Source organism: Triticum urartu, unplaced genomic scaffold (genome assembly GCF_056163025.1).
Source record: "Triticum urartu cultivar PI428250 unplaced genomic scaffold, HENAU_Tu73 scaffold2, whole genome shotgun sequence".
Taxonomy (NCBI): domain Eukaryota; kingdom Viridiplantae; phylum Streptophyta; class Magnoliopsida; order Poales; family Poaceae; genus Triticum; species Triticum urartu.
The window spans coordinates 133,720-146,730 of record NW_028260368.1 but is presented as its reverse complement, the minus strand read 5'-3'; the positions used below and the strand labels follow the sequence as shown (position 1 = coordinate 146,730).

The 13,011-nt window shown below is 36.9% G+C and overlaps 1 non-coding gene across 1 annotated transcript; it reads left to right on the top strand.

Moving 5' to 3' along the window:
• The first annotated feature begins 101 nt into the window (after nucleotides 1-101).
• On the top strand, nucleotides 102-175 carry TRNAD-GUC (transfer RNA aspartic acid (anticodon GUC)). The gene has a single exon. It is a non-coding gene; the product is annotated as a tRNA-Asp (tRNA).
• The last annotated feature ends 12,836 nt before the right edge of the window (nucleotides 176-13,011 follow it).

Sequence of the window (13,011 nt, the reverse complement as noted above, 5' to 3'; positions counted from 1 at the left end):
GTGGGTATGTAGTATATGATTCGTCTATTTCTTAGAGTACGAAAGACGAATCGAATCTTCTTATGGTTCTATTTAAGAATGGGTATGCCATACACCCCGCGGGGATTGTAGTTCAATTGGTCAGAGCACCGCCCTGTCAAGGCGGAAGCTGCGGGTTCGAGCCCCGTCAGTCCCGAACTAGGGTTCAATGAATGGAGAAATTGATATTTCCTTTTTCCATGAAAAAAAGGGGCAGGGAGCAAGATCAAATACCCACAGGGCACCCTTACTTCACTTTTTTATTTTGCATCTCTCATTAAAGAGGGAGGGAGGGCATATAGGAATTTTTTTTTCACTACTCCCAATCGATAAAGAAAGACACACATACGATATGTGGATTAGTAGAATTTAGGATATTATATTACTCTATCTTTCTTTATGATGATACCATCCTCATCTTAATTTCCTATTCCACTCTTATGGAATAGAGTACCGGTATTTTACCGGAATCCATACATAAATCGTATTCCCTTTTTATTTCAGACCTCTTTTCCCCATCTCACTTCTACTGCTTATTTGGATGTCTATGTGACCCATAGAAAGTGAAAGTTGGTCATATAATACATACATAATTGTATGTATAACTATAAGAAAAAGGAAGGGAAATTGTATAAGATTAAGAAAGTATAAGATTAAGAAAGCTCGTGGGTTAGAGATATAGAAAAGAAAAAGTAGAAAAGGATTAAAAAAGAGGGAATTCCTAATCCAATCAAAAAACCCATTTTGGTCTTAGTGTGGATAGAGGATCTTCCTATGTTATACTATATAACTCTCATCCGTGAAATATAACTCTCATCCATGAATTGATTTGATAGATCCGATATTCATAATATTGAATTGATTCAGTATTATCAGAATGCAAGCCCTACCCTTGAATTTACAAGATACCCCTTTTTCCTCTCCATGGGATTACATCCCGAGTTATTGTGAAAATAAAAAATAAAGAGGTTATGGAAGTCAATATTCTCGCATTTATTGCTACTGCACTGTTCATTCTAGTTCCTACTTCTTTTTTACTTATTATTTATGTAAAAACAGTCAGCCAAAATAATTAATTGGAATTCCAATTAATCATTGAAGAAATTAAAAAGGGATTAAATAAAAAAAATCCAAGTCTTAAATGAAAGGATCTGGTTGGAATCTTAAAGTGTGGTAGAAAGAACTACATATAGTTTTTTCTACGACACTTTAGATTCTTTCTATTATATTATCTTTGAATCTACATAGAATAGATTAGTAGATTGAAATAGTTAAGTAGTCTAATTCAATTTCTTTTTTCATTGCATCCACTTAATTTCAATCAGGTCAAAATAAAAAAATCTAAGACAATTCTTGACCAAAGAATCCATGGAAGGAAAGAAAAATAATATGAAGAATAGACTATAGTAAAAAGTAAAAGGAAATGGAAAATGTGTGATATGCCGTGAATAGTTCCGTGGAAGAAAGTCTAATTTTCTTATGTATAGAACTTTTTTTAACCATTCGTCATTTCTAGTAGAAATTCTGAATTGGTATAATGGCTCTTTCTTACATTACAACTTACAATACAAGAGTTTCTTACAGGAGTGAAACAAAACTAAAGAAAAAGATTAAAGAATAACGTTTGACAAAATGATTAATGCAAAATGATCCATTAAAGAAAAGAATTGATACAACAATTTGATTACTTAATCAATTAGTAGTATCCCTAGAGTCCACTCCTTCCCCATACTACTAGTGAAAGAGAAAATGTAAAGACTACCATTAAAGCAGCCCAAGCGAGACTTACTATATCCATCTAAATTATGTCTCCTATTTCTATGAAGGGATTATTCTACTATTGATCAATAATCATAGTGGAATCAAGGGTACAGAGTCAAAAAGGGATTCCGCCCTAAGGCCATGGATCAATCAGTTCAAGGAATTTACTCCTAACAAATTCTTATAGGAATTCTGGTAGAATTAGAGAGCATTAAAAATACGAGATACTATAGCCCTTTTTTCCTTAAAAAAGAAAGAGTACGGGAATGATGTCCTGAATAGAAGAAGCGGGAATAGGAAGATTTTTTATTCCTTTTGTTACTCTTTTTTTTTTTTTTAAGCAAAGGACGCCCGAATATACCATAAAATTATCGATAGATAAATATTTATTGGATACCTACCTTACCTAATGTTTATTTTTGACCTAAACCCTGCAGCCTTGCTTTGTATCATTCTATGAAAGAATGAAGAGATTTTATCCATAATACAACTCCTAAATTGATTTTTGATCGACCTATTTAATCTGATTCTCGTTAGAATTAAGTAGTCCTTACTTTAGTGTATGTAGGTAACATAAGATGTACGATAAAAAAATGTATAATAATTAGTAAGTCTTGATATTCTTTCGTGGAGTCCCTTCTTGAATCTTAGATTGAAAAAAAAAAAGAATGCCCCTTAGGGACCTTTCTTTGGATACCAAGATTTCTGACATCTTATCCTCGTATTTTAAAATTATCAAATCGAATCTCAATTAAGAACCAATTCAAATTCATATAATAAAAGAATAAGGAAACACTACCTCACCCCTATTGATAACCATTTTGGCCACTACCGTCAAAACAAACCCTAACCCTAGTTTGAGGATAGAACTATGGTATGGTTTCTCTAAACCCAGTATCGGCAGGCCCAGTTACTCTCTTGCCCGAACTTATGCGAAGTAAAAATTTATCGAATTCGATCAGCACTATAAAAAAAACCTAAGTATTTTATTGATCAGGCGGCACCCAGATTTGAACTGGGGATAAAGGATTTGCAGTCCCCTGCCTTACCGCTTGGCCATGCCGCCAAAAAATCCGATCAAAAATCTAGAAAACAGCAAGTATTCATCCACGTTTTCTTACGAAAAGCCCCTTTTATTTTGAATATAATTCTACTTACTTTTTTCCAATCTTTTTCAAAAAATCTATTCCTGCTTTTTTTGATCCAGTTTCTATTATTCTCCTCGATAGATTCTATCTTAAAACATACATTGTTAACACAATAAAACTTCCCATTTCTTTCTATTGAGATGAAAAAGAAGAAAAAGTGGATTTCTATTCACAGGCTGCAAAATTCAGAATAAATTGGAACCGTTAACTAGAATTCTCTTTTTTTTATTGCAGTAGTGAACTACTCTTAAATCGGTATTATCTCCCCCCCCTTCAATGGCATAATAAAATATTATGGCTTTATGCTTAATCCGTGTATAGGTAAACTTTAGGTCCGAACAGCATTATTATCCAAAGATCCCCTTTATGTACATATCTCTATGGGGAATCATGCTTTAATTTTTCAAAGTATTAAATTAAATATCTTGAATAAAAAAAGGAAATTTGCTCTGATATAGAGTATAACCTGACTATCTTGGCGTACCCAAGTGAAATTACGATAAAAGAAAAGCATGGATATGGGGAGAGGTGGATAACTAGATTGGCATGTACTTAAAAAAGGGACTTACTTTATTTTAGAATTCCACAATGAAATACTGAATTTTCTAGCAATTATACTACTCCGATCCGAAATAAAAAAGAACCCTCAAATTATTTTGAGAAATTAAAGTAAGCACGCTATTCTAAATCGAAGTAAAGTCAAACTTTCTAGTATATTATATTACGGCTTTATTACATTCATAGAAAGGAGATAAAATGAGAAATCTTTGCCATCCAATCTGATTAGAATATCATAACATAAAGTATAAGTGGCAGAATTTTTTTTGTAGGAATGTTTTATCAATTCATTTTCATTTCATTTGTACCCCTGGCAAACTCGAACTTTCGTCCAAATGGTCTCTATTCATATGTATGAAATACATATATGAAATACGTATGTGGAGTTCCCTAGAATTTCATGTGATTCAGTAAACAGAATATAGATTCCATGATTGCTAGATCGATCCATAGGGATTGATGAAGAGTGAGCTGATAATGGAATTTTTCTTTGATAAACAGGAAACTTAAGATTAAGATGCTCCGGAATGGAAACGAGGGAATGTCCACAATACCCGGATTTAGTCAGATCCAATTCGAGGGATTTTGTAGGTTCATTAATCAAGCCTTGGCAGAAGAACTTGACAAGTTTCCAACAATTAAAGATCCAGATCACGAAATTGCATTTCAATTATTTGCGAAAGGATATCAACTGCTAGAACCCTCGATAAAAGAAAGAGATGCTGTGTATGAATCACTCACCTATTCTTCCGAATTATATGTATCTGCGAGATTAATTTTTGGTTTCGATGTGCAAAAGCAAACCATTTCTATCGGAAACATTCCTATAATGAATTCCTTAGGAACCTTTATTATAAATGGAATATACCGAATTGTGATCAATCAAATATTGCTAAGTCCTGGTATTTACTACCGCTCGGAATTAGATCATAAGGGAATTTCTATCTACACTGGCACTATAATATCAGATTGGGGGGGGAGATCGGAATTAGCAATTGATAAAAAAGAAAGGATATGGGCTCGCGTGAGTAGAAAACAAAAGATATCTATTCTAGTTCTATCATCAGCTATGGGTTCGAATCTAAGAGAAATTCTGGATAATGTTTCCTACCCTGAAATTTTCTTGTCTTTCCCGAATGCTAAAGAGAAGAAGAGGATTGAGTCAAAAGAAAAAGCTATTTTGGAGTTTTATCAACAATTTGCTTGTGTAGGTGGGGACCTGGTATTTTCGGAGTCCTTATGCGAGGAATTACAAAAGAAATTTTTTCAACAAAAATGTGAATTAGGAAGGATTGGTCGACGAAATATGAATCGGAGACTTAATCTTGATATTCCTCAGAACAATACATTCTTGTTACCACGAGATGTATTGGCCGCTACGGATCATTTGATTGGAATGAAATTTGGAACGGGTATACTTGACGATGACGATATGAATCACTTGAAAAATAAACGTATTCGTTCGGTTGCGGATCTGTTACAAGATCAATTCGGATTGGCTCTTGGTCGTTTACAACATGCAGTTCAAAAAACTATTCGTAGAGTATTCATACGTCAATCGAAACCGACTCCCCAAACTTTGGTAACTCCAACTTCAACTTCAATTTTATTAATAACTACTTATGAGACCTTTTTTGGCACATACCCGTTATCTCAAGTTTTTGATCAAACGAATCCATTGACACAAACTGTTCATGGGCGAAAAGTGAGTTGTTTAGGTCCTGGAGGGTTGACGGGGAGAACCGCAAGTTTTCGGAGCCGAGATATTCATCCGAGTCACTATGGGCGTATTTGTCCAATTGACACGTCTGAAGGAATCAATGTTGGACTTACTGGATCCTTAACAATTCATGCGAGAATTGATCACTTGTGGGGATCCATAGAGAGTCCGTTTTATGAAATATCTGCTGAGAAAGCAAAAGAAAAAAAAGAGAGACAGGTGGTTTATCTATCACCAAATAGAGATGAATATTATATGATAGCAGCAGGAAATTCTTTGTCCTTGAATCAAGGTATTCAGGAAGAACAGGTTGTTCCGGCTAGATACCGTCAAGAATTCTTGACTATTGCATGGGAACAGATTCATGTTAGAAGTATTTTTCCTTTCCAATATTTTTCTATTGGGGGTTCTCTCATTCCTTTTATTGAGCACAATGATGCGAATCGGGCTTTAATGAGTTCTAATATGCAGCGCCAAGCAGTTCCGCTTTCTCGGTCCGAGAAATGCATTGTTGGAACTGGATTGGAACGCCAAACAGCTCTAGATTCGAGGGTTTCCATTATAGCCGAACGCGAGGGAAAGATCATTTCTACTGATAGTCATAAGATACTTTTATCAAGTAGTGGGAAGACTATAAGTATTCCTTTAGTTAACCACCGTCGCTCTAACAAAAATACTTGTATGCACCAAAAACCCCGGGTTCCACGGGGTAAATCCATTAAAAAAGGACAAATTTTAGCAGAAGGAGCTGCTACAATTGGGGGCGAACTTGCTTTAGGAAAAAACGTATTAGTAGCTTATATGCCATGGGAAGGTTACAATTTTGAAGACGCAGTACTAATTAGCGAACGTTTGGTATATGAAGATATTTATACCTCTTTTCACATCCGGAAATATGAAATTCAGACGGATACGACAAGCCAGGGCTCCGCTGAAAAAATCACTAAAGAAATACCACATCTAGAAGAACATTTACTCCGCAATTTGGACAGAAATGGAGTTGTTAGGTTGGGATCCTGGGTAGAAACTGGTGATATTTTAGTAGGTAAATTAACGCCTCAGATAGCGAGCGAATCATCTTATATCGCGGAAGCTGGATTATTACGGGCCATATTTGGCCTTGAGGTTTCCACTTCAAAAGAAACTTCTCTGAAATTACCTATAGGTGGAAGAGGGCGCGTTATCGATGTGAAATGGATCCAAAGGGACCCGCTCGACATAATGGTTCGTGTATATATTTTACAGAAACGTGAAATCAAAGTTGGGGATAAAGTAGCCGGAAGACATGGGAATAAAGGGATCATTTCCAAAATTTTGCCTAGGCAAGATATGCCCTATTTGCAAGATGGAACACCCGTTGATATGGTCTTCAATCCCTTAGGAGTACCCTCCCGAATGAATGTGGGACAAATATTTGAAAGCTCGCTCGGATTAGCGGGGGATCTGCTAAAGAAACATTATAGAATAGCACCCTTTGATGAGAGATATGAGCAAGAGGCTTCAAGAAAACTTGTGTTTTCAGAATTATATGAAGCCAGTAAAGAAACAAAAAATCCATGGGTATTTGAACCCGAGTACCCGGGAAAAAGCAGAATATTTGATGGAAGAACAGGCGACCCCTTTGAGCAACCTGTTCTAATAGGGAAGTCCTATATCTTAAAATTAATTCATCAAGTTGATGAGAAAATTCATGGGCGTTCTACTGGGCCCTACTCACTTGTTACACAACAACCGGTTAGAGGAAGAGCCAAGCAAGGGGGACAACGAGTAGGAGAAATGGAAGTTTGGGCTTTAGAAGGATTTGGTGTTGCTCATATTTTACAAGAGATACTTACTTATAAATCTGACCATCTTATAGCTCGCCAAGAAATACTTAATGCTACGATCTGGGGAAAAAGAATACCTAATCATGAGGATCCTCCAGAATCTTTTCGAGTGCTCGTTCGAGAACTACGATCTTTGGCTCTAGAACTGAATCATTTCCTTGTATCTGAAAAGAACTTCCAGGTTAATAGGGAGGAAGTTTGATCGGAATAAATATAAATTCTTTTCTTATTTCTATTTTATGATTGACCAATATAAACATCAACAACTTCAAATTGGACTCGTTTCCCCTCAACAAATAAAGGCTTGGGCTAACAAAAACCTACCTAATGGAGAAGTCGTTGGCGAAGTCACAAGGCCCTCTACTTTTCATTATAAAACCGATAAACCAGAAAAAGATGGATTGTTTTGCGAAAGAATCTTTGGACCCATAAAAAGCGGGATTTGCGCTTGTGGCAATTCTCGAGCGAGCGGAGCTGAAAACGAAGACGAAAGATTTTGCCAAAAATGCGGGGTCGAATTTGTGGATTCTCGGATACGAAGATATCAAATGGGATACATCAAACTCGCATGTCCCGTGACTCATGTGTGGTATTTGAAAGGTCTTCCTAGTTATATGCGCGAATCTTTTAGATAAACCTCTTAAGAAGTTGGAGGGCCTAGTATACGGCGATTTCTCTTTTGCTAGGCCCAGCACTAAAAAACCCACTTTTTTACGATTACGAGGTTTATTCGAAGAGGAAATTGCATCCTGTAACCACAGCATTTCTCCCTTTTTTTCTACCCCAGGCTTTGCAACATTTCGAAATCGGGAAATTGCGACAGGAGCAGGTGCTATTAGAGAACAATTAGCAGATTTGGATTTGCGAATTATTATAGAGAATTCTTTGGTCGAATGGAAGGAATTAGAAGACGAGGGGTATAGTGGAGATGAGTGGGAAGATAGAAAAAGACGAATAAGAAAAGTTTTTTTGATTAGACGCATGCAATTGGCGAAACATTTTATTCAAACAAATGTAGAACCAGAATGGATGGTTTTGTGCTTATTACCGGTTCTTCCTCCCGAATTGAGACCTATTGTTTATAGGTCTGGAGATAAAGTAGTGACTTCAGACATTAATGAACTTTATAAGAGAGTTATCCGTCGGAACAACAATCTTGCCTATCTATTAAAAAGAAGTGAATTAGCGCCAGCAGATTTAGTAATGTGCCAGGAAAAATTGGTACAAGAAGCCGTGGATACACTTCTTGATAGTGGGTCCCGCGGGCAACCGACGAGGGATGGTCACAATAAAGTATACAAATCACTTTCAGATGTAATTGAAGGTAAAGAGGGAAGGTTTCGCGAGACTCTGCTTGGGAAACGGGTCGATTACTCGGGGCGTTCTGTCATTGTTGTGGGTCCTTCGCTTTCATTACATCAATGTGGATTACCTCTAGAGATAGCAATAAAGCTTTTTCAGCTATTTGTAATTCGCGATTTAATCACGAAACGCGCCACTTCTAATGTAAGGATTGCTAAAAGGAAAATTTGGGAAAAAGAACCCATTGTATGGGAAATACTTCAAGAAGTTATGCGGGGACATCCTGTACTGTTAAATAGAGCACCTACCCTGCATAGATTAGGCATACAGGCCTTTCAACCCACTTTAGTAGAGGGGCGTACTATTTCTTTACACCCATTAGTGTGTAAGGGTTTCAATGCGGACTTTGATGGAGATCAAATGGCTGTTCATCTACCTTTATCCTTGGAAGCTCAGGCAGAAGCCCGTTTACTTATGTTTTCTCATATGAATCTCTTATCTCCCGCTATTGGGGATCCTATTTGCGTACCAACCCAAGACATGCTTATCGGGCTTTATGTATTAACGATTGGAAAGCGTCGAGGTATTTGTGCAAATAGATATAATAGTTGCAGAAACTACCCAAATCTAAAAGTAAATTACAATAATAATAATAATTTTAAATATAGGAAAGATAAAGAACCCCATTTTTCTAGTTCTTATGATGCACTGGGAGCTTATAGACAAAAACTAATCAGTTTAGATAGTCCCTTGTGGCTACGATGGAACCTGGATCAACGCGTCATTGGGTCAAGAGAAGTTCCGATTGAAGTTCAATATGAATCTTTGGGGACTTATCATGAGATTTATGCCCACTATCTAATAATGGGAAATAGAAAAAAAGAAATTCGTTCGATATACATTCGAACCACTCTTGGTCATATTTCTTTTTATAGAGAAATAGAGGAAGCCATACAAGGATTTAGTCAGGCCTATTCATACACTACCTAAACAAGAAAGTTAGATTCGGCGATGCCCCTCCCCTTTCGGGGGGCATTCCGATTTCCCTAGTATCATCATTATTTGCCACGCGAATCCAGATTGAGATTGAGGCAATTAAGTTAATTAAATTTTCGAATCACTGACTCAGGCCCATTGTCGAATCCTACTCAGCAATTGTCGAATCCTACTCAGCCGAAAAGGGGGTACTTATGTATGGCGGAACGGGCCAATCTGGTCTTTCATAATAAAGAGATAGACGGAACTGGTATGAAACGACTTATTAGCAGATTAATAGATCATTTTGGAATGGGATATACATCCCATATACTGGATCAACTAAAGACTCTGGGCTTCCATCAAGCCACTACTACATCGATTTCGTTAGGAATCGAGGATCTTTTAACAATACCCTCTAAGGGATGGTTAGTCCAAGACGCGGAACAACAGAGTTTTCTTTTGGAGAAACACTATTATTATGGGGCTGTACACGCGGTAGAAAAATTACGCCAATCTGTTGAGATATGGTATGCGACAAGTGAATATTTGAAACAAGAAATGAATTCAAATTTTCGGATAACGGATCCTTCTAATCCAGTCTATCTAATGTCTTTTTCAGGAGCCAGAGGAAATGCATCTCAAGTACACCAATTAGTAGGTATGAGAGGATTAATGTCGGACCCTCAAGGACAAATGATTGATTTACCTATTCAAAGCAATTTACGCGAGGGACTTTCTTTGACAGAATATATAATTTCCTGCTATGGAGCCCGCAAAGGGGTTGTAGATACTGCTGTGCGAACAGCAGATGCTGGATATCTTACACGTAGACTTGTTGAAGTAGTTCAACATATTATTGTGCGTAGAAGAGATTGTGGTACTATCCGAGGTATTTCTGTAAGTCCTCAAAATGGGATGACGGAAAAACTTTTTGTCCAAACACTAATTGGTCGTGTATTAGCAGACGATATATATATCGGTTCACGATGCATTGCCGCGCGAAATCAAGATATTGGAATTGGATTAGTCAATCGATTCATAACTGCCTTTCGAGCACAACCATTTCGAGCACAACCAATATATATTAGAACCCCCTTTACTTGCCGAAGCACTTCTTGGATCTGTCAATTATGCTATGGCCGGAGTCCTACTCATAGTGATCTGGTCGAATTGGGAGAAGCCGTAGGTATTATTGCAGGTCAATCAATTGGGGAGCCAGGGACTCAACTAACATTAAGAACTTTTCATACTGGCGGAGTATTCACAGGGGGTACTGCCGACCTTGTACGATCCCCTTCGAATGGAAAAATAAAATTCAATGAGAATTTGGTTCACCCCACACGTACCCGTCATGGGCAGCCTGCTTTTCTATGTTATATAGACTTGCATGTAACTATTCAGAGTCAAGATATTCTATATAGTGTGAATATTCCCTCAAAAAGCTTGATTCTAGTGCAAAATGATCAATATGTAAAATCCGAACAAGTAATTGCGGAGATTCGTGCCGGAACGTCCACTTTACATTTTAAAGAAAGGGTACAAAAGCATATTTATTCTGAATCAGACGGCGAAATGCACTGGAGTACTGATGTTTACCATGCGCCCGAATATCAATATGGTAATCTTCGCCGATTACCAAAAACAAGCCATTTATGGATATTGTCAGTAAGTATGTGCAGATCCAGTATAGCGTCTTTTTCACTCCACAAGGATCAAGATCAAATGAATACTTATGGTAAAAAAGATAGGGAAATTCTTGATTATTCAACGTCGGATCGAATCATGTCCAATGGCCATTGGAATTTTATCTATCCTTCTATTTTTCAAGATAATTCAGATTTGTTGGCGAAAAAGCGAAGAAATAGGTTCGTCATTCCATTACAATATCATCAAGAACAAGAGAAAGAACTAATATCCTGTTTTGGGATTTCGATTGAAATCCCCCTTATGGGTGTTTTACGTAGAAATACTATTTTTGCTTATTTTGACGATCCCCGATACAGAAAAGATAAAAAGGGTTCAGGAATTGTTAAATTTAGATATAGGACCCTAGAAGAAGAATATAGGACTCGAGCGGAAGACTCAGAAGAGGAATATGAGACCCTAGAAGACGAATACAGGACCCGAGAGGACGAATATGAATATGAAACCCTAGAAGAATCTAAATATGGAATCCTAGAAGACGAATACGAATATGAAACCCTAGAAGACGAATATGGGAGCCCAGAAAACGAATATGGGAACCCAGAGAACGAATATAGGACTTTAGAGAAAGACTCAGAAGAGGAATATGGGAGCCCAGAGAGCAAATATAGGACCCAAGAGGACGAATATGGAACTCTAGAGGAAGACTCAGAAGACGAATATGGCAGCCCCGGGGAAAGCGCAGAGGAAAAATATGGTACTTTAGAGGAAGACTCAGAAGAAGATTCAGAGGACGAATACGAGAGCCCAGAGGAAGATTCCATCTTAAAAAAAGAGGGTTTGATTGAGCATCGAGGAACAAAAGAATTTAGTCTAAAATACCAAAAAGAAGTAGATCGGTTTTTTTTCATTCTTCAAGAACTTCATATCTTGCCGAGATCTTCATCCCTAAAGATACTTGACAATAGTATTATTGGAGTGAATACACAACTCACAAAAAATACAAGAAGTCGACTAGGCGGACTGGTCCGAGTGAAGAGAAAAAAAAGCCATACGGAACTCAAAATATTTTCCGGAGATATTCATTTTCCTGAAGAGGCGGATAAGATATTAGGTGGCTGTTTGATACCGCCAGAAAGACAAAAAAAAGATTCTAAGGAATCAAAAAAAAGGAAAAATTGGGTCTATGTTCAACGGAAAAAAATTCTCAAGAGCAAGGAAAAGTATTTTGTTTCCGTTCGCCCTACAGTGGCATATGAAATGGACGAAGGAAGAAATTTAGCAACACTTTTCCCGCAGGATCTCTTGCAAGAAGAAAATAATCTCCAAATTCGACTTGTCAATTTTATTTCTCATGAAAATAGCAAGTTAACTCAAAGAATTTATCACACAAATAGTCAATTTGTTAGAACTTGCTTAGTAGTGAATTGGGAACAAGAAGAAAAAGAAAAGGCTGGTGCTTCCCTTGTTGAGGTAAGAGCAAATGATCTTATTCGCGATTTCCTAAGAATTGAGTTAGTCAAGTCCACTATTTCGTATACACGAAAAAGGTATGGTAGGACAAGTGCAGGACCGATTCCCCATAATAGGTTAGATCGCGCCAATATCAATTCTTTTTATTCCAAGGCGAAGATTGAATCACTTAGCCAACATCCAGAAGCTATTGGCACTTTGTTGAATCGAAATAAAGAATACCACTCTTTGATGATTTTGTCGGCATCCAACTGTTCTCGAATTGGTTTATTCAAGAATTCAAAACATCCCAATGCGATAAAAGAATGGAATCCTAGAATTCCTATTCGAGAAATTTTTGGGCCCTTAGGCGCTATTGTAGCTAGTATATCGCATTTTTCTTCATCTTACTATTTACTAACGCATAATAAAATCCTGTTAAAAAATATTTGTTCGTTGACAATTTAAAACAAACCTTCCAAGTACTTCAAGAACTTAAATACTCTTTAATAGATGAAAATAAAAGGATTTCTAATTTCGATAGTAACATAATGTTGGATCCATTCCTTTTGAATTGTCACTTTGTCCATCATGATTCTTGGGA